At 40.1% G+C, this 21,746-nt stretch overlaps 1 protein-coding gene across 1 annotated transcript in view; it reads left to right on the top strand.

Moving 5' to 3' along the window:
* LOC136854787 (neurogenic locus notch homolog protein 2-like) overlaps positions 1-21,746 on the top strand; it is a 137,979-nt gene that overhangs the window by 42,207 nt on the left and 74,026 nt on the right. The window contains exon 2 of the mRNA XM_067131355.1: positions 8,008-8,186. The gene's annotated coding sequence lies outside the window, so the exon portion shown is untranslated. The remainder of the gene's footprint in view (positions 1-8,007; positions 8,187-21,746) is intronic.

The raw sequence follows: 21,746 nt of genomic DNA, 5'->3' as shown, positions 1-21,746 counted from the left end.
GGAGTGGGAAAATACATTAAGTGGTTTGGAATAGAATGTAGAATTTAGGCCAAATGCTGGGGCCTATGAGACCATTCTGCGCTGAAACGGAAATTGACAGCATTTACTTGGAACTACATTTTTTAGTTACTCAGTATATTAATTCTGCAGCAACTGATACGTTATGTTCTCCAAGCAGAAGTGTTGTCACAAGAATTAGAACGACATAATCGTAAAAGGAAACGCTATACAGAGCAGATTCCTTCAACACAAATTGTTGTAAGATGACTTTGAATGTAAACTGTCAGTTAGTGCTGCATTAGACTGGTTTTCATTTTGTCATGTTAGCTCCGCAGCTTAAATATTTATGTAAAATTCATGAAAATATTTAATCTTACATTAAAATCTTATACAATTCATAAGAAATTATTAATATCACAGTAATTAAAACAGAGATTTCAATTGTTTCTGTCTCAAAACATTTATCGAAGGCCATTCACCATGAATGTCAATACTACAATCTAAGTGTTTTATGAAGTTTAACTGGACCACAACACCATCCAACTGTTTAATTAGAAATGAAAGAAATTCACGTTGCACGTTTTCCCTTGAAGTTGCAAGATGCTGAGCGTACATCTGGTAAAAGCAGCTTCCCGCTTTTCAACGGTGTTTAAAGTAGCCTTTGACAAAAAGAGAAAGTATAGAAAAAATGTCGGTCTTCTCGCGCCAAGGATGCGCCGTAGCCACTTTCGGTAGGTTGGTAGAGAAGAATTGGTGACGGAGGAATACTTTCAGTGTTCTTAGCTCAGTTCATTCGCCAGCAAAAACCTCAGATGGCATAAGGCCAACTTAAGCAAGAATACCAATGATTATTCTTTATTATTTATCAGTTTTTCTTCCTTAATTATCTGGGTAATGCTGCAGGATGATTGCGTGCAGCGCTTTCTGCAACATATAACATCATGTTCAGGGGCTCCACAGAGGTGAAACCCACTTGGCCAATTCAGGGCAAGTGTTAAGTTAATGCTGGGTTAAGAGAAACTTGAGTTAGGATGTATCATTCTTATATTATGTCTTCTATTTGCTTTTAAGCTTGCTGTGGCCTGCAGAAATACCATTGCCAGTGTAAGGGACCAACGTGTGGTCCCAGGGCATCGCATATGGTGAGTCAGCCATCGGACAAAACAAGATCCAACAAAGCATCCCGCTCTCTCTCCCTCCCGTGCGTCAGCGGCGATCGCTCGAAGGAACGCAACGTCTTCCATACAACATTTCTGTCAACATTTCTGTCATTGTTGTCTCAATTCATTTACGATCACCACTACTTGCATTGCCATGCAAGCATTCCGGCTATGTACTCATAATGTTCCACCGAATCTTCTATATCAAACTGCATGTATGTTTCTGTTTGTGAAGACGCCAAATGTCTCGCCATTTCACACATATTACGCTACTGCATTGTATTCGTTAATCTGTCTTGAATCTAATGCAAATGTTCATATGTGGAATTTCCTGGCCTTTCCAATGATATATGTTTTATCAATGTATGTTTATTATGTTTCTCGCAATCGCTATCTGTTTGTCTGCCGACAAGCACAGATGTCCGAAACATAATCTCTTGTCTTGTCTGTGTGTAGAAACTACATTGCAGCTCGCACCAGCCAATAATACCCTCGAAGAATTTGTACATGGATTACGGGCTGCTCTCAGAGCAAGAGCCCGTGCTGGCACAAGGCCAGCTAAATCTGAATCAACAGTGTACATGGATTCAGTAAGGAACCAGCAATAAATTAGACAAACAGCCAATAGCCAACTTTCTTTATGTCGACCCAATACGAACCATTTCTTTTACATTGGTGACCCAGAAGATGTCCGACCTCCGAGATGGAGCCGATGGCCGCCTCCTCCAGACGTTCGACCCACGATGACCACCGAAGGACCACCACGTCATTTCTGTCATTGTTGTCATCCTCAGTTCATTTACGATCACCGTCTCCTTCAGCATTGCCATCCCAAGGCCTTCCGCCCATTCGACATTGTACGACATCGGGGCCTTGCTTTAATGTTCCACCGGCATCTTCTGGTGAGTCAAACAGACAAAACATGATATGTTTTTGTTTGTGAAGAACGCAGCTTCTTCCATACAAACGTCTCAGCCATTTCATACATATTACGCCTACCATGCATTGTATTCATTGATCTGTCTCAAATCTCATTTCAAATGTTCACATGATCTGGAATTTGCAAATGTTCACTGGGCCTATCCATTGATATATGTTTTATCATTGTACGTTTATTATGTCTCACAATCGCTATCTGTTTGTCTGTCGACAAGCACAGATGTCCGAAACATAATCTCTGTTTTGTCTTGTCTGTGTGTAGAAACTACGTTGCAGCTCGCACCAGCCAATAATACCCTCGAAGATTCTGTACATGGATTCAGTAAGGAACCAGCAATAAATTAGACAACACCCAGCCAGTATGTCACTCAAAACTTAACTTACATCAACTTTTCTGCAGTTATTGGGAACATTAAACATTGGATCAATGGTAACAGTTGATGACATCTGCAAACACCTTTTGTAAAAGCGAGACACAAATACCAGAATTTGCAGGACCTAGGTGAACTATTAAAATATTCTGGAAATCAAGTGGAACCAAAAGTCCTAAACTATTGCTGCAAAAATTTTGCATGGACTGCTCTTAGGAGTGAGGGTGATCCCAAGACCATCAAATTCTGCTCTTCAATAATCCACCATCTCATGCTTCAAGTGCAAAACCCTTAAACAATCCAGCCGTTGACTAGCCAGATTAAACCGGCCTTCTGCTGGCACCTCACATCTGTGTTCCTGGGAGCAAGGCAGAAAGTTGAGTAATGATACCATCATATACAATAGTTGACATCTTCTCTGTTACATGTATAAGGATATACAATAGTTGACATCTTCTCTGTTACATGTATAAGGAAAGTCATGAAGTTCACCAGAAACTCGAAAGATTCCTGAAATATATATACACAATTTCAGAAACATTCAGCTGGCTTCCTCAAACTCCAAAATTATGACAATTATTTTTTTCGTACATATGAGGGGTATGTGGTTCCACCAGTGCCCGTCTAGATGATGTTCCTTTAATCTCTTCACCAAGTATTTTAATTTTGATGGGTACATGGCCCATTTAAACAAGCCATGCTTATAGTTGGAATTTAGCCTTGTGGGAAAAGAAGTTAATTCCCTTCACCATGAAAAGATATAATTTTTCCAGCATCACGACTCCACTTTGCGAACTGCGATTGCAGCGGGATTTTTGCACCCTAACTTGCTCTTATATCATTACATTTCCTAGATTTATATGGAAACATTTCTCAACACGCACGAAGTATAACTAATCCTCACGATAAAGTACTCATAAAACATATGTTCAATTGCAAAGCACCTAAAATAACACTTCTAGTTGTAAGTGTTTTCCTCAAGTAGTAACCAGAGACGGCATATACATTAAGTAAAAGTAACCTCTTTCGCTTTTGCTTTTCAGTAATATTAAAAGTAAATTTTGGTGGTAACTGAGTACGAACTGAGATAAAACTAGTGTTCTTGTGTAGGACATGTTGTCACTTTATGGGGGAGTTGGTAAGGACCCATATGCAAAAATTGGTCAAGTCATCAAACGACACATTCAGTGTTCTCAGTCCACACCAACCTTGTCATCGATTATTATTCTTTATATTCTGGTTTTCTAGTTCTAGGGTAATGGTTGGATGAGGTGGGAGTGGTCCATTAACAAATTATTTGACCAGCAAGGCATTTATAAAACACCCAAATTATTTCACTGTACCCTCAGGTATGAAGCGGAACAAAGTGTAGTCACAGGAATCAAAGTAGGTGAAATGCGAGAGAAATTAGGTAAAATGGAGGTATTCAAGAAGAACTTACTCAAATTGCATAATTTAGTAGTATAGTAAACATAGTAAACATAGCTGCTACTGACTTCATTAGATGAATAGGTTCGTAAGCATTTTATAGAGAATATGTGGTCCAAATTCTACATCTGACCCAAAAACCTCCAAATGGAAATAGCACAAGATACATGCATAACCTTCAATAACATATTCAGAATCTTTTGCAAGTATCCAAATGTCTAAAGCAGATGAAAGAAAAGCTGTTAGACTTGGAAAACTTAATTGAAAGACTTGATCAAAAGGAGGATGATACCCGTTCAGTTATATTTACGTTCCTAAGTGTTTATTCAACAGTTATACCATTCACAAGTTAACAGATATTTAGTTAATTTCTTACAGATTAAGAGCAGTTATAATTTGGTAGACTACTATTATGCCTAATGTGAAAATGACCACCATTGTAGAAGCAATGTAGTTTTGACTTCAACCGGGGCAGTTTCGTTACCTTAGAAGTTGGACGTTTTTACCCCAGGGTCAATAAATGTAACACAGGACATAACAGTCCTCTGTTTAAAATAGTTTAACACATCTTTCTCAGTTATTATAAGGTTTGTAAACTCTAGTTCATACAGAACACTGAATATTTCACTGATTATTGCGCTGAACAATACATAAATAAATTACCTTCAGAAAAGGAATGTTTTCATCTAAAGAAGATTAATACTCTCTTATGATGATTATAAATTAATGATCCAATATGTAGTTAAGTTTTGTAGATGGAGTGTTGTAACTTCATGTGATTTTCCCAAAAATTTTTTGGGAAAAATGACTGTACGTGGATTGGCTCGTGGGGGGAGTAGTTATTCATTTATTCTGTGGACTATTTTTCCAGGAACATTAAACCTGTTGGAATTCTGCGGTATTTGCAACCTTTTACCTTAGATATGTAATTGTCCCATTATTTGCTACCGAACTAGGACTTGAAATTGGTGGTCATTATTTTTTATTTGATTGAAGATGAAAGCACTAATGAGGGCAATATTTCACGTCAAGGTCTTAGCATCTGCTTTTGTAGTGTTATAGAAAATCAAGTGTTTAGTTTTATCGCTTGCTACAGCCAATACCTTTTATGAGGCAGTGAAAAGCTGTTTGTTGAGAATGGCCTTGATGTGAAAGAATTGATAGGAGCAGGAAGTGTTGGAGCTAGTCCAACGGCTGTTCAAACCCATTCGTTTTCGAAACTGTTGTGAGATGAAAAATGGTGATGTAACACTGTTTGGATGTGCTAGCAAAACATCAGAATGCCTTCCGACAGTTTTAGATTTAGTGGCAATGGAGACTCATTCTTGGTTTTCTAGGAGTCTGAAGAGAGTCACAGAATGTAGAGGTATCTCTGTTTTGGAATACAGTGTACTGCACCTAAAATGTTGCCTGGATTAGCCACTAGTAGATGACTAGCGCGGTTGGAAGCTGTAAAGGCAGCCACTAGGGTTACGGCCTGTGCAGGCATACCTTCACCACTAATGATATAGTTTTTTTACTCAGTTCTCTGTAGCAGCCATGGCGTCAACAGACGATGCTCTGGCAATAGTGGGCTTGCTGATAGCAGCAAAAAATAATAAACGCTTAAAACAGATGTCCATTGAGGGAGTCCCTTTCATTCATTAAAATATGATGTTAGCAGTGAATGAATATACATGGTGTGCTATTGTTTTATTTTTTCCATTACCATTTTGAATATTATTTTGTACTCATTTTAAGAGTGAATTACCTGAACAATGTTCGATCATAAATAGACGCAAATAGGCATATTCCTGTTTTGCATTACTTCTCATTAAAACTACATTTTGAAATGTCTGCCTCTAAGGAATGGTGCCACATCTCTGTGATGCGAAGCAGTGCATATCAGGATGACCAAAATAAATTGTAGTTTTCATTTTTAAGGAAACCTTTCAATGAAATTGTTAGGGTCAATACAATATTTCTAGCAAAGAATGTAGATGTTACAAAGATCATGCAAGATTTCATCACAGTGTCTTGCTGTCTCATGCAGGCTGTAGTGGAACTCAGTCGCATGTCAAAATGTTAAGATGTCAAAAAATTATATCCCAAGTTCAGAAAAGGTTGCCTGGAAATGTTGATATTCTCCTCATCATGAAGAGGTTTCATCCAGGCACTGCTACATTACAAGTGAAGGAGTCCATTGCCCCAGTTGGTGTAGATACTGGTCAACGTTTGAGGAGTTAGGTGGCCTTGAGAATGAGTGGAGTACCATTGGATTTCACTATAGCCTCAGTCATGCCTTAGCGATACCATAGTTTTTTTGGGCCGAGGTGAGAGGAAGGAGAAATTCAGCAGGAGAAAAGTTTCCAGATATTACTGGCATTGCATTAGCTTTACCCTCCCTTTTTCATATGCCTCAGTTGGGCAAACATTTTCACAAATGAGTGTTGTGCAATCTAAATTAAAAAAAAACTTTAAGTATGGTAGGTGGAGGCTATTTAACGGGGGGTGGGGAGGTGGGATATGGAGTAGTTAATTATCTAGAATTTTACAAAAATTTTGAACTCTTATGATGACATGCTCAAGAACTTTAGTGCAAAACATTCTGGAGAGTTGGAGAATGAAATTATTGCTTTTGATACTGAGTATGAGTAAACACACACACACATATATATTGGGGTGCACACATCCTGCAGCAATGGTAGAATGATAGTTAGAAGATTGAAAATCTTTGACTAGTGAAAGGGAGCATGACTTGTTTCAGTGGGTATTCAGTATTGCCACTTTGAAGTTAGCCAAATCCCAGATTTGATTTTTTTTCCACAAAGATCCACAAAACGTAAAAATGATTTCCACAAAAAAAAAAAAATAATAAACCACAAGTTTTGGTATAAAAATTAAGTTGCAAAAAGAATCACTTTTCACTGAGAATCATGATTTTTACGATCAATATTTTATTAGTAGCCTACACATCAAAATACAAAAATGAAACATGTATTATCGAAAGTAACATCACTTGCATAGTGAAATAATTTTTTTTTATAAAAGTAAATAAAATACTGCTAAATCATAATGATTATCGCAAGTATTTCATTAGTATAGTATTGAAATAGAAAAATTACGCCTGTATTTTCGAAAATAACATCGGTTGCATGGGGAAATGATTTCTTATAGAAGTAAATTGAATATTGCTACTTAACAAACTTAGATTTTATACACATGTACATATTTATATGTGTGTATAAAACAAACTTAGATTTTATATATACACGTATATATACATATATGTGTGTGGGTATAATATCTAAGTTTGTTAAGCAGCAATATTCAATTTACTTCTATAAGAAATTATTTCGCCATGCAAATGATGTTACTTTCGAAAATACAGGCGTCATTTTTCTATTTCGATATTATGCTAATGAAATTCTTAGGATAATCATTACGATTTAGCAGTATTTTATTTACTTTTATAAAAAAATTATTTCAATATGCAATTGATGTTACTTTCGATAATACAAGTTTCATTTTTGTATTTTCATGTGTACTAATAAAATAATGATTGCGGAAAAAATGATTCTCAGTGAAAATGATTTTTATACCAAAACTTGTGGGATTTGGCTAACTTCAAAGTGGCAACACTGAATACCCATTCAAACACGCCATGCTTGAAGCTGGAATATATTTTTTCAGGAAAGGAATTTAATTCCTTTCACTATCCAAAGATATATTGATCGCTTTCGATCTTCTAACTTTCGTTCTACCAACGCTGCTGGATGTGTGCACCCAAGTCTTGCTCTTATTATACAAGTAACTTAACTAGATTTACATGGAAATATTTTTAAGCGCGTGAGGTATAACTAATCCCCACAATAAAGTACTTACAAAACCATTTTTTTTCAAGAGGAATGATTCTTATACTTGCAATATTGTATGATCAAGCACCTAAAATGAGCACTTCAACTTACGTTTCCCTCAAGTAGTAGCTAGAGACTGCAAGTACATTAACTTTTTTGTTACTGTAGAATTCAATATCAAGAGTAGCAGTAGTACCAGCACTTACCAGATCTTACTATTAAACCTTATTGTTTGGAAGTTGTATCTGAAAAAATGTCCTGTGTCAATTTCAGGTATTTCTGGAATTAGCAGATCCGGCCAACATCATCTGTGGAAAACTTGGCCAATATCGTCCTGACCGATAGCAATACGACACGGGCCTGGGACTTCCACAAACAACGCCATTCAACCAAAGAAGGCTAAAGAGAAGAAGCTGGACCCCAAGAGTTTGGCGTCAACAAATTGGAATAAGGTAAGCATTCCATTTGTCGTTTTTGGTAGGTTAGCCATGCCAAAAAAGAAATGTGTAGCAAGAAATAGATACGAAAACAAGGAAGAACTTTAGTTTATGCTGAATAAAAGATTATTTGGAGTTAGACCTAAATTTAAGCCAAATCGAGCAGGTTAAGAATAAGAAAAAACAGGTGAAAGAAGTTATACAAAATTAGGGCAAAAATCATAGGAAAGAGAAGCGAATGACAAGTCAGCTGTGAATATCTATGGGATTTCTGTTCTGTTGACGGTATCATAGTTGGCACATCAGTAGATAATAATCATCGGGCTATCCCCAACCCATAATAACCATTTTGGAAGCTTCCGAATGCTGTTTTAGTGAAAGGTTATCTGCCTACAATTTATTTGAAATCCTGGCAACAATGGACTACGCCCTCACATGCGTATTGTGTCCGTCACTTATTTCTAAGAGGTGGATGGTCCACATGGTGAACTCGGCCACAAATTCGTTCAGAATTCATGCATCATATAATCAGTTGAATTGTATTATATTATATTGTAATTAGAAGTAGAATTAGCAGCAGGATACTATGACGACTGTCAAATTTTTGCTGAAGAATCCTAGATAAACAAGACAGCGAGATTTCATATGTTTTCGACTTAACCCACTCGACAGCGCCGTGAAGCTTAGAAGTATGTTGTAATGTTGATGTCTAACGTCAGCTTGAGCTGTTTGATTACCGAATTATACTTTCGTTCTTCATTTCTGAAATATATATAACGTACCGTGCTCAGTCTCATCTCATCGTCAGGTATTCGCATAGAGAGAAAAAGAATTCTCTGGTTGTTCTTTTATTTCGTTCCAATTTTAGTACACGAAAATATTTTAGACACAACACCCAACACTTGGAACGGCAACTTTGCTGGAATGCATAACCAACGGCATTTCGTCAGACTACTGAATTTGAACTATTACTAAGTGGATCAGATTCTGAGTTGATTTCTGCATATATATTAGCTGTTTTGAATTCTTATCCATATAACGAGTAAGTTTCCTTACATGGTTTTCGTAAATAATTCTTTAGTTCTTTGCTGTTTGTTTGTACGTAGGCTACTCAGTGTCAGTATGGTCATTTGTTACGTATAGAAATCTCTCCCTCTGTAGCACTGCAACGTGCTCTGTAATATTTGTAAACATCTCTTACCGTTTTCTGTGGGAGAACATATTCATAATTACTGAAAAAAAGCACGCAAGAAAGTGTGAAATCAGAAAGCAAATGTGGCGAAATTTGTACATGATCTGTGATGACATTTCATTATACATATATCTGTCTATCTATCTATCTATTTATCTGTCTATATATATATATATATATATATATATATATATATATATATATAATATGTATATGTATATGTATATACATATACATATACGGAAGGGGTAATTAGAATGAAATGCCACCAATTGGGTCACTGCACTGGTGGGTGGGGAAGCTGGGTAAAACTCGCTGGTATGTTAGACGGCTGCCTGTCCAGGAAAAATCTCAGGTACAGAAGTATATAGGTTCCAACTTCCTTTATGACTTGTGTGGGTCAGTTGGTAGTGCCCTTGCCTGAGAGACCTGGGTGTGATCCCAATGGGAGTCAGATATCTATATATATATATATATATATATATATATATATATATATATATATATATATATATATATATATATATATATATATATATATATATGTGTGTGTGTGTGTGTGTGTGTGTGTGTGTGTGTGTGTGTATATTATATACATACATACATGTATATATACATACACACACTTAAAAAGGTTTATAAAAGAAACAAAAACCATTGAGTAAGTCACTATATTTCTACCAATACACATCAGCCCTCGTCTCAGTCCAAAGGGCTGGTTCAGAGTATAAGAAATTAACTAAGTATGTCAGTGCTTATAACCTTGTCAGCAGTTCGAAAAGGTTGCTCACTCTTGCGTAGAGTAGGAGTGAACAACCTTTTCCAACATGTAAACAGTTGGAAAAGGTGGCTCTTCTGCGAAGAGTTGGAATGAGCAATCTTTTCCAGCAGTTTAATGTTGGAAAAGGTTGCTCACTCCTGGCAAGAGTAGCAGTGAAACCTTTTCCAACTGTTTACATGTTAGAAAATGTTGCTCACTACTGCAAAGAGGGGTGAGCAACCTTTTCCAACATGCAAACAGTTGGAAAAGGTTGCTCACTCCTGCAAGGAGTAGGCTGAGCTTTTTAGATAGAGAGAGGAAGTGCTATTCTTCTTAGTGCAAGACACCAACTGTGGATTATTTCTTAGTTTAAAAAAAATTTGTGTTTTCATGTCATTTGGACCTAACTTAACTACACTCCTTAAAATCTGGACATTTTACATATTTCTGTTGAACTAAATGGGTCAAATATATACATCCCTAGGCGGCTCTTATTCTGAAAACTTCTTTTTATCAACTAGGCTCAATTATAGTCTTAACATCTTTTAGCATCTGTCCAGTCAGTAGCGTGATCATCTTGGACATTTCTTATGCTGTTCAGTTCTCTTTTCAAGTGATTTTCTAGTATGACCAACCTAGAATTTATTGTATGAATTATGTGAGATTTGATGTACACAGTCTTGGTACTGCCATGAGAGTTCTTTATAAGTGTTTTTTTTTTTTTCATTATATTATTGCTCTTAAATGTAACAATAACATTAAGATTTTTGAGCAGGCAGAGAATATCTTTAAAGTTATTACAGTATTGCAGTACAAATATTTTGGGTTATGCTGTTTTGTTTTTATTGCTTTAAAAAAATTTACTTTATTTTGCCGGTCTCATTGCATCGTCTAATACAATATCAGTAAGTGTTGATCTCTTGCTTGTGTGCCTAATAATATCTTTTTCATCATCGATATATTCAGGGCTACATCATTACACGTACTACCCATAAAAGCACTGATGTCAACATTGATTTCTTTACTATCACTGATGTGTCCCGAATGAAAGTGAACGTGTGCTGAAGTATTTGATGCATTTTTTGCATGCTTAAAAAAAAAACAAGTAAAAAATGCGCCAAAGTTTCCTCGGCACAACCGAGTTTTCTGTACAGCATATAATGCTGTATGGAACTCTCAATGTGCTGCAGTATGAAACTCAGCTATGACCGGGCAGCGCTCAGTTGCTCCCCAGATGCAGTCAAATGAAAGTGCGTAGGCAATGCCTCTGGAATTGGACTCAGCGGTGCCAGACGCCCGATCCATTGCTAAATGGTGAGTAAAAAGCCACAGTGATGTAAATGAGAGACTGTATTTTTCCAAAATACGAAAAGGATAAAATAGGGGAGCTGTCAACTGTTTGCACAACGGTCCTCTTCAGCCAACTGAATAAAAATACTTGTTTGTCTTAAAAAAACAAATTGAAAAGTTTTTTTTTTATCTTAAAAAGACAAATTGAAAAGAATTTTTGTGACAATCCAGGAAAACATCGAATAATCTTTTGGCCTGAATATAGCAGTTATGTAATGGCTGTTTCCCCGCATCTGTGAGCTGACCTTTGTGACCTTATTAACAGCTGTCGCTTGATCGTATGGTGCTCATTACCAGTGACTAGGTGATTCGTAGGTGGTGGATGACTTTTAGCATCGGTGCCTCCTGTTGTTTCTGCGACAACTGCCACTTCAAAAACCTGTGTGGGGAGAGATAAGGGAGACACAGTATCAGGGGCCTCGAGAAACTGCTTGAAATTTAAATTTATGGAATGACAAACTAGCCTGCCTGTATGTCTGTCCTGTGTAAAGGCTTTATTGTCATCTAATGTGTTGCAAATATTTATCAAAGCCCCCTCCACTACTCTTGTATGGCCTACTTGACTACTTCTATATATAGTTTTAGCTCCTTCCCAATCCATGAGGTGATTATTCTCCCAACAATGTTTAGCAGTATGTAGGTTATGTGGCTGTTGTTAGCAGCCACTTGCCAGAGGCCGCCCTCCAGGGGTTTTCGTGTCTTCTGTTAATGTAGAGAGGATCGACTAGGAAGGACCTCTGTCTGCCATAAACACTCTGCCAGAGGGGCAGTCAGTGATGTAGGCCTGATGGAGAGGGTGCCATTTGAGGTTGTGGTGGCAACCGTTACTTGCTTATTTTTGTTTATAGGTGGCTGCTTACTCTTTTTTTTCATTGCAGCTTGGGGTATAGTAACTGGTGGTTTTTCCAAACCTTTGATGGTACATACAGTTGGCAGGTGGGTGAGGGGAGCCCTTTCTGTCATGGCTACAAGTGCATTTATGTTCAGTGTTGGCTTGATTTTTGTTGTGTAATTCCTGCTTGTCCTTGACTTGACAGAAGCTGTAGAGGGTATGTTCTGAGGCATTGGAGGCGTGCAGCAACTCATATGTCTCCTTCATGAGGTCTGCCATTAGTAAGCCCCCCTGCTTTTGGGAGGGGAGCTCGGGTGTTGGCGGGAGATGGTGGAGCCAAATATCTCTTGCAAGGTCTGTCTTCTTGAGTTTCCTATCAGTGCGACATTCCAGGAGTGTTAAAAGGGACCTGGATTCATCCCAGGCACTAGTAAAATGTAATTTGAAAATTATAAGAAAAGAATGAAAAGACGTACTGAATGAGAAGAGAAGAATTAATAGCAAATTTTTCAGTAGGCTACATGATGGTGATGGGAAAACAAACAAAAAATAAAGTATAAGAATTTTACTAATGTAAATAGCTCAGAGGGGTTAGCCAGGTATAGGCGAAGTTCAGTAAGAATGCAGGAAATCTGTATGCGAATTTTTGAAATTATTTTGGAGATGGAAAAGGAGTGGGAAAATACATTCAGTGGTTTGGAAGAGAATATAGAATTTAGTCCTCGACACCGTCTCCGGCAGGATGATATTGATCAACACTGGAGCCATGCGGTCAGTGTTCCAGCCTGTAAGAGAGGACTGCAGACGTCCGCCGGACCCGACTGCCTCCCTGACGGCCGCCAACGGGTTCCCCATCCTCTCCTACGGCACCAAGTTCCTGTTGATCTCCATCCTTGGCCTGAGATACAAGTGGAAATTCATCATCGTGGACGTTAGGAACCTGCTCCTGGAGGCGGACTTCCTCGTCCACTTTGGACTGGCAGTCTGCATCGGCCTCAAACGCCTGATGGACACTTGAGTCCTGCCAGTCCCTGCCCCTGTCGCCAGGCCCCAGGGAGTGCGCCGTCTGTTCCGTCGCGCCCCACCAGTATGGTTCCCTTCTGAAGGAATTCCTGGAAGTCTTCAAACCTGAGCTTTGCCAGGTGCCTGGGGCCCCTGCCGAACACGGGATATACCATCACATCAAAACAAAGGGTCCCCGACACATGTGAAGTTCTGGCGGCTTCCCCCACAGCACCTTCAGGAGGCCAAGAAGGCCTTCGCTGAGGTGGAAAGGATGGGCATATGCAGAAAGGCTCCCAGCCTGTGGGCCTTCCCCCTACACATGGTGCAGAAAGCGGATGGTACCTGGAAGCCCTGCGGCAACTACAGGCGGCTCAGCCTTGCTACAGAACCGGACCACCACCCCCTGCCAAACATGCAGGACCTAACGACCTCCTTCCACGGGGCCAAAATATTCTCAAAGTTGGATCTTTTAAAATCATATTTTCAGGTACCAGTAGCGCCAGAAGACATCCCCAAAACCGCCATCGTCATGCCTTTCGGGTCCTACTTCTTCGCCTTCTCCACCTTTGGCCTGAGGAATGCGGGCGCGACCTTCCAGAGGTTGATGGACAGCATCCTAGGGGACCTGGACTTCTGCGTCTGCTACGTCGATAATATCCTAATTTTTTCCAGATCCCGGGAGGAACACCTGCGGCACATCTGGAAGGTCCTGCAGCGCCTGCAGGAGAGTGGCCTCGTCGTCAGGTTCGACAAGTGCACCTTCAGCGTCGAGAAGGTGGAATTCCTGGGCCACGAGATATCCCCAGGGGGCATCCGCCCAATGTCGTTGAAGGTCGAGGCTGTCAAGAAGTTCCCACCCCCTACCTCCATCAGGGCCGTACAAGAATTCCATGGAATGGTCAACTACTACAGGAGATTCATCCTGGGGATCACGCACACCATGGCCCCCTGACGTAGGTCCTCAAGGGTTGTCCAAAGACCTTAGTGTGGGACCCTGACCAGCAGAAGGCCGCCCTCACCAAGGCAACATCTTTGGCCCAACAGGACGCCAACGCTCCCCTCCAGCTGACAATGGACGCCAGCAACGTCGCCTGCGGAGCAGTCCTGGAACAAGTCATCAGCGGGACCCCTCAGACCATCGCCTTCTTCAGCAGGAGGCTCAGCCCCACTGAGTCCCACTACAGCACCTTCGACTGGGAACTCTTCGCAGTATACCAGATGGTACGTCACTTCAAGTTCCTCCTGGAGTGAATGCCCTTCACGATTTGGACTGACTACCAGCTGCTGGTCCACGCCTTCACGAAGCTAGGGGATGCATGGTCCTCTAAACAGCAGCAGCACCTCCCGACCGTCACAGAGTTCACCTCCTTCATCAAATACCTCCCCGGCAGGAAGAACCCAGTAGCTGATGCCCTCTCGAGGATCGAGATCGACGCAGTGCAGCTCGGGATCGACTACGAGGACCTCGCCTGTGAACAGGCCGCCGACCCAGAGACCCCAGCCTACTGCACAGCCGTCATGTCGCTGAAGTGGGAGGACGTGCCCCTCGGCTCAGGAGGGTCAACACTGCTGAGCGACGTGAGCACTGGCCGCTCCCGCCCCCTGGTGCCCACCTCCAGACGCTGGCTGGTCTTCGACATCATCCATGGCCTATCCCACCCCTCCGGAAGAACGACGGCCAGGCTACTGAAGGATAAGTTCGTCTGGCATGGTATACGGAAGGATGCAGTGTCAGGCCAGCAAAGTAGGGCGCCCAGGTGGGCGAGTTTCCCCAGCTGAAGAGACGCTTCAGGCACATCCACGTCAACATAGTGGGTCCTCTTCCCTCATCAGGAGGAGCCAGATACCTTCTAACTGTCGTCGACCGCTCCTACAGGTGGCCCGAAGCTACGCCCATGGAAGAAGCCACCTCCAGTGCGTGTGCACAGAGGCCCTCCTCTCCAGCTGGATCAGCCGGTTCGGTGTCCTGGACCATATAACGACAGACAGAGGTCCCGCTTTCCTGTCTGAGCTGTGGACCGCCCTGGCACGCCTAATGGGGACCACTCATTACAGCACCACCGCCTACAACCCTGCAGCCAACGGAATGGTGGAAAGGTTTCACAGGTCCCTAAAGGCATTCCTCATGGCTCGTTGCTCCTCCGAGAGTTGGAAGTACCAGCTGCCCTGGGTTCTCCTCAGATTGAGAACCACCCCCAGAGCCAACGGCGACCCCTCAGCAGAAAAAGTCTACTGGGAGACCCTGGTAGTCCCGGGGGAACTCATCACAGAAGACAGGGATGACATAGTGACGCAGAGGCTCCGTGACAGGGTTGGGAAGCTTGCTCCCTGCCAGAGGACATACACCGACAGGATGTCCCCCTTCATGCCTCCTGGTCTGTCCTCCACCACCCATGTCTTCGTCAGGGATGACGCTATGCGTCCACCCTTAACCAGGTCCTACAGAGGACCTTTCCTCGTACTCGAAAGGAACAGAAAGGCATTCTGGGTAGCCGTCCACAGGAGGGAAGACTGGATATCTATAGACTGCCTCAAGCCTGCATCCTGGAGGAGGACGTCAGAGGTGGTTCCCAAAGCTTCCCTTAGGGTGTAGCAACCCCACCGGGGCCAGCCCCATGCGCAGGAAAATGTCTGGGTGTCCCCAGAAAACCCAGAAAACAAGGCAGGGAGGCACCCCAACACACTGCTCCAGAGGGCGCTGGGAAGGCGACCACCTCCTTCAGTTGACATCGAGGAAGCAGGCCCCCCTCCGTCACCCCAGCAGATACGTGCTCTGATCAGATGTTACCTACGTTAAGGGGGGGGGGTATTGTAAAGTCCCCACTCAATGCGTTCTCTGTGGAGAACATCCCATTTTCTGCAGTGCCTTCACATTCGACCTGGGGTCGACCGAACACATATTATTACCATTATTGTGAAATGTATATTTTATTGTCTGTTCAAGTGACCATGCATTATCTACATGTAATGGAGTATTTTTGTAACACATCAGACATTATTAATCATTATGTTTTCTGTATGTACCTGTCCTGTTTTTTGTAGAGAAATAGTTTGACCTCAGGTCACCTGTAAATCTTTGTACCCGCGGTCTCTGCGAAGTACTCAGACATCCGCTCGCTGCTTTACAAGCGGATGGCTTCATCAATAAACTAGCAATACTTGTCTTCCTGCTCATTATTTCGCACCTCTCTCACAAGATCCTTCAGAGCTGAAACGGAAACTGACAATAATTACTTGGGAACTACTTTTTTAGTTACTTAAAGTATATTAATTCTGCAGTTACTGATACTGTATGTTCTGTAAGTAATAATGAAAGGAAGCGCTATACAGAGCAGATTTCTTCAATACGAATTGTTGTAAGATGCAAGCTCTGTAATTTATTTTATTTTGGGGAGACTGGTAGGGGGAAGGGCATTAGATTGCAAGAACATAAAAAAGGCATTTAGGGACTTCGCTCAAACACCGCTAGTGCTAAATATTGTTGGGAGAATAATCACGTCGTGGATTGGGAGGGAGCTAAAACTATATATAGACGTAGTCAAGTAGGCCTTAGAAGAGTAGTGGAGGTGGCTTTGATAAATACTTGCAACACATTAGATGGCAATAAAGCCTTTATGCAGGACAGACATACAAACCAGGCTAGTCTGTCATTCCATAAATTTAAACTTCAAGCAGTTTCTCGAGGCCCCTGATACTGTGTCACCCTCATCTCTCCCCGCACAGGTTGTCGAAGTGGCAGTTGTCACAGAAACAACAGGAGGAACGGATGCTGAAAGTCGTCCACCACCCACGAATCTCCTAGTCACTAGTAATGAGCACCTTGTAAGCAAGGGAAGTCATGGCTACTGTAACCCCTACCAGTCTGCAAAACAGGTGGCCAGAGTACTAGGGCCCTGGACCTAAGTGCCCCTTCTAAAGCAATTAAAGAACCATTTGGTGAACCATGATGACTCTTGCATAGACTTATTGTCAGAAGGCAGGTTGGTTCTGGTAAACCAGAAAAGGGTGCCAGTCTAAACTCTACCTAGTCCCCTTTCTCCTTGTTATAAGAGGGTGGAAAAGGGAGACACCTCCCAGCAGTTGACTATGAGAGGATGCAGAAATGCAATTGCCTTCCCTTGCCTGACTCAGGAGTGTACTTTGTCCCAGAGGGGGAAAAAGGTTGGAATGGAATCCAGTCATTCCATTTTCACCTCCAGGCTTACACCAGGCTTAGGTACATTGGACAAGGTACTAACCTTGTCCAAAAGGAGTTCGGGTGGTTACACGACCCATTGGACAGCCATCCAGGTCCCAAAGAAGAGCAGGTGACAGGAGGTTTCTCCTGGACTATATTGTTCGCAATTAAGAACATTTTGGTCATTTTACCCATAAGGAAATCGTCGTACCTAAACCCAAAACCTCAGTGGTAAAGGCGGATTAAGCACTCAGATGGAGTGTCCGCTCCTCCATATTTATCTCGGATTTTCTTTATTTTCATTTCTTCTAAATGCGACATCGAGTAACCTTATTGTGTGTGTGTTTAAAAGTAGCATATTATCTGTGTGTGTATATATATATATATATATATATATATATATATATATATATATATATATATATATATATATATATATATATACTACTTTAACATCTGAAACGATATAGCCTATCAAATTAACACAAAGGAAAGGTATGGTTGACCATGTGCGAGTATACAGGTGTGGAGATTTGATAAGAGATAACCTTTTATAGTCTTTTAATTGCACTACCTATCCCAGAATAAGACTGCCTCCAAACTCTCTATAAACCAAGTTGATCTTACTGAAAGATTTTATCGGGTATTGGGGTCACGTCTTTAAAGAATTGAAATTCCAGTTTGTATGATTAGGATTTAACTGGTGTCATTACAAAGCCATAAAATTCGTTTGGTTTTTCATCTTCGTCTATATCTAGGAGCGTTTTGCATATGTACATTGTGTGTTGGTGGGTATAGCAGCATGCTGCTACACTCCATTTGATATATGTCAGTAAACTTTTTTGAATTTGAATTTATGTACATTGTCATTCACTTGACTCACCCTGTAAAGAAAGTACGCCCAGACGTGTTCTTCCTGCTTCAGCCATGGAAAAACCAGTTTACAATTACTTTGCGAGAGAAAGGGTAAACAATGGGTCCTTGACCGATGTGACGAGAATTTACGATCGGACATGTGAAGCTACCAATATTCCAAGAAGGACTGGAAAGAATCATCGAGGAAGGGAGAGATACAGAAGAAGAATTTGGAACCAACGTTCAGTGGATATAAAGTCAGATGTAAACCATTTATAATAAGGAGGAAGAAAAAAAAAAGAAACCAAAGTGTGGTTGGGGGGATTGGTCTCGCACCATCCAGTACAGAACTTAATCCGGCTTTACTATAAGCTGATGGGATTTTTCCCTTTGTCTACAAGGGAAGATGTCGCCAACTTTTAGATTCAAATACGAAGCATTCTGATGAGACCTCCTGTCATCCACTTTGGCATTTTGGTTTGACTATAGTATTAACATTATTCATATACAATTTACTGATAAAACTAATGGGATACATGTATTTTTTACTGTTAAGCCACAAAGGCTTCTCAACTTCTTGGTGTCCTCTCTTTATTAGTAGACACTTTTGTAAGCACTGATTCTGAACAGCAAGTGATTCAGGAAATTCTTACTTTGCCATGTCGGTCCGAATCAATGCATATTGGGCTAAATTGTGACCACGAGACTGAAAGTGCCGGGAAGAAGGATGTAAGTCTAGTTCGGTTCACAGTAACTGTTAAATCCAACTTAATTATACAAGCATGGAGATTTTAGGAAGTTAGAATCAGCATGGTTTGCAAGTTTGACTTTTGAGGAGGATAGAAAGCTTCCCAGTATGAATTACATTGGGTCATTATGGATGGCCTTATGTTGGGGGTCTGGCTGACCTCACAAAAGATCAAGTTGGACCTGCAAAATGAAACTGAAATTCCTACTTCCCTGCTAACATTCCCGGGGAAATAAAGTTGCCAAGTAAGGAGCACCTCTATGTGTGGGTTGTCGAAAAGACTGCCCTTAGGATGTCCTGACCAACAGGACACTACTTGACCTGTTTTAGGGTCTCCTCGAGAGTGCCCTCATGTAGACCTAGAAAACAAGTTATCTCCAGAAGACAGTCAGTGGGGAAATAGCTACCACAGCAAATGCCTGTCTCCTGTGTGCACAGACTATAAACAAAGACACCATTTACCAGCTGGCATCAGAAGTATGAGGCCATTATAGAGTTCCTCAGAATGTGCACAATGCCGACTCACAGCCCTGAATAAGGGACTCACCTCAATGTAACCACTCCTGACATGGAAAAATCTATATGCCTCAGGAAGAGATTGCAATATCCCCAGGATGCGAACGGGGCCTCATGACATATGTGCAGTGCTAATCAGTACACAAGTTTTAAAATGTGGAGGTGGGCTAGGCATGAGTTGTGTATATACAGTATTATAAAAATGTTGCGTCACCACTGAGTAATTGCCTTGTCTTACTAGGAATTTTTGTGTTTTAAACCAAATGTTGATGTGTCTCGCGGTAAAAAATGTTTTGATCGCCATTTGGCGTTGAGTTATTAATTTTTTTTTAACCATTACTTATGGTGTAGCAGAAGGCATCGTTTTACATTTTACATGTTCTCTGTTATTAATCATACTAACTTATAGTGCAATTGGCTGTGTGTTTTTCTGCAGTCAAGGAATGCCTTCACGCGAACAAAAAAGAAAGAATGTCTGATTGCTTGCTTGAACGCAGATGTTTGGTCACGATTGGTTTCGCTGTATTCTGGAGTTCTTGTAAAATTTTGTGTGCACGAAACTTTTTGTCATGTGTTAATTCTTTCAATTTTCTGTTTAAAGAAAAATCCTAGTTTTATAATGTTTTCTTCTGTTTATATAAGTAATTAAAATTACGATCGTTCTTTTTACTACATTTGTTTGATTTTATGCATTTCAGTATTTTTAATTTTCCTTTATTAGGTTTTTTGTTGTGGGATATGAGTGAGTTGTATAGAATGAGAATTACTGTTACTGCAACATATTGTAAGGGTGCAAAATTTTGAAAGGTAGCCTTAGCAAGTACAGGAAAATACCTCAGTACCCTTACATAAAAGGGCTCCATGCTTCTCGTTTAGATAGGATATATGTTGGAGATAATGTGAAGGATACCGAAAAAAAAATAAATAAAAACCATTATCATTCCTGTTTCTTCATTGATCAGACACGTAACATTGCCTTACGTTAAGACCTTTGGTCTTAACGTAAGGCAGTTTCTCTTTGACCGCCTTCATAGCAGGCGGCCAAGGAGAAACTGCCTTACTTTAAGACCGCATGTTTGTTAGTTATGAAAAATACAAATTGATCTAAAATTTGTCATTTTGACAACATCAAGTCATATTGAATTTTTAGAAGACACTTGTGTGAAGGACTCTAAGTAATGTGGGAAGAACTGGAAAGTAATGAAAATGAAATAGCTCAGATATAGTGTTGTTAAATATCATGGTTTAGAATGACTTCCAGTAGAACTTCAGTGAGGAAATACTGATGAAAGAGAGAAAAATCTTTGTACTTACTTCTAATGAATTCATTCTCTGCTTGGCTTGTTATCTTGACCAGCTTACTGTCAAGGCTTATGCAGTCGTCTCGTGCACTCACCCAGTACTTCCATTCCGAGCGGAAGTTGTAACAGGAACCATTAAACATCTGGAAGTCTACTGGGCAAGCTGAAGTGAAGAACAAATCATTATTCATTAGCAAACATCAATTTCCACTTGAATAAGCTCCTCTACTTAAGATGTATGAATTTCTGCTAGAATTTCATTTTAATGATTTTCACTAGTTTTTATACACGGCTCATTGGAAGAATGTTTAATATCTTGATGACATTTAAGCCTTAACTTATATTTAAGGCCATACCCTACTCACATATCATTAATAGGAGAAACATTTGGTCAGGAATATTTTCTTATGGCACTGATATGACTTATAGCATTTAGGAATTCGACCCAAGCTAATAAAACTATTTATACTATTAAACGATTATTACTAAAATAACAGGGCGTTATATTGATATAATAATGTTATTTATGATTACTATTGTTGGAAGTAGTAATAGGTTGAATGTTTAGATCAGTATGTGTGTCATTATGTATATATATATATATATATATATATATATATATATATATATATATATATATATATATATATATATATATATATATATATATATATATATATATAATATATACAGTATGTATGTATGTATATATATATATATATATATATATATATATATATATATATACACAGTACATTATAAATATATATAAACACACACACACGCACATATACATTATAAATATATATAAACACACACACACGCACATAAACTTTAAG

This window comes from Macrobrachium rosenbergii, chromosome 3, assembly GCF_040412425.1.
Source record: "Macrobrachium rosenbergii isolate ZJJX-2024 chromosome 3, ASM4041242v1, whole genome shotgun sequence".
Taxonomy (NCBI): Eukaryota; Metazoa; Arthropoda; class Malacostraca; order Decapoda; family Palaemonidae; genus Macrobrachium; species Macrobrachium rosenbergii.
The sequence above is the reverse complement of the archived record's forward strand: the minus strand, read 5'-3'. Positions and strand labels throughout refer to the sequence as shown.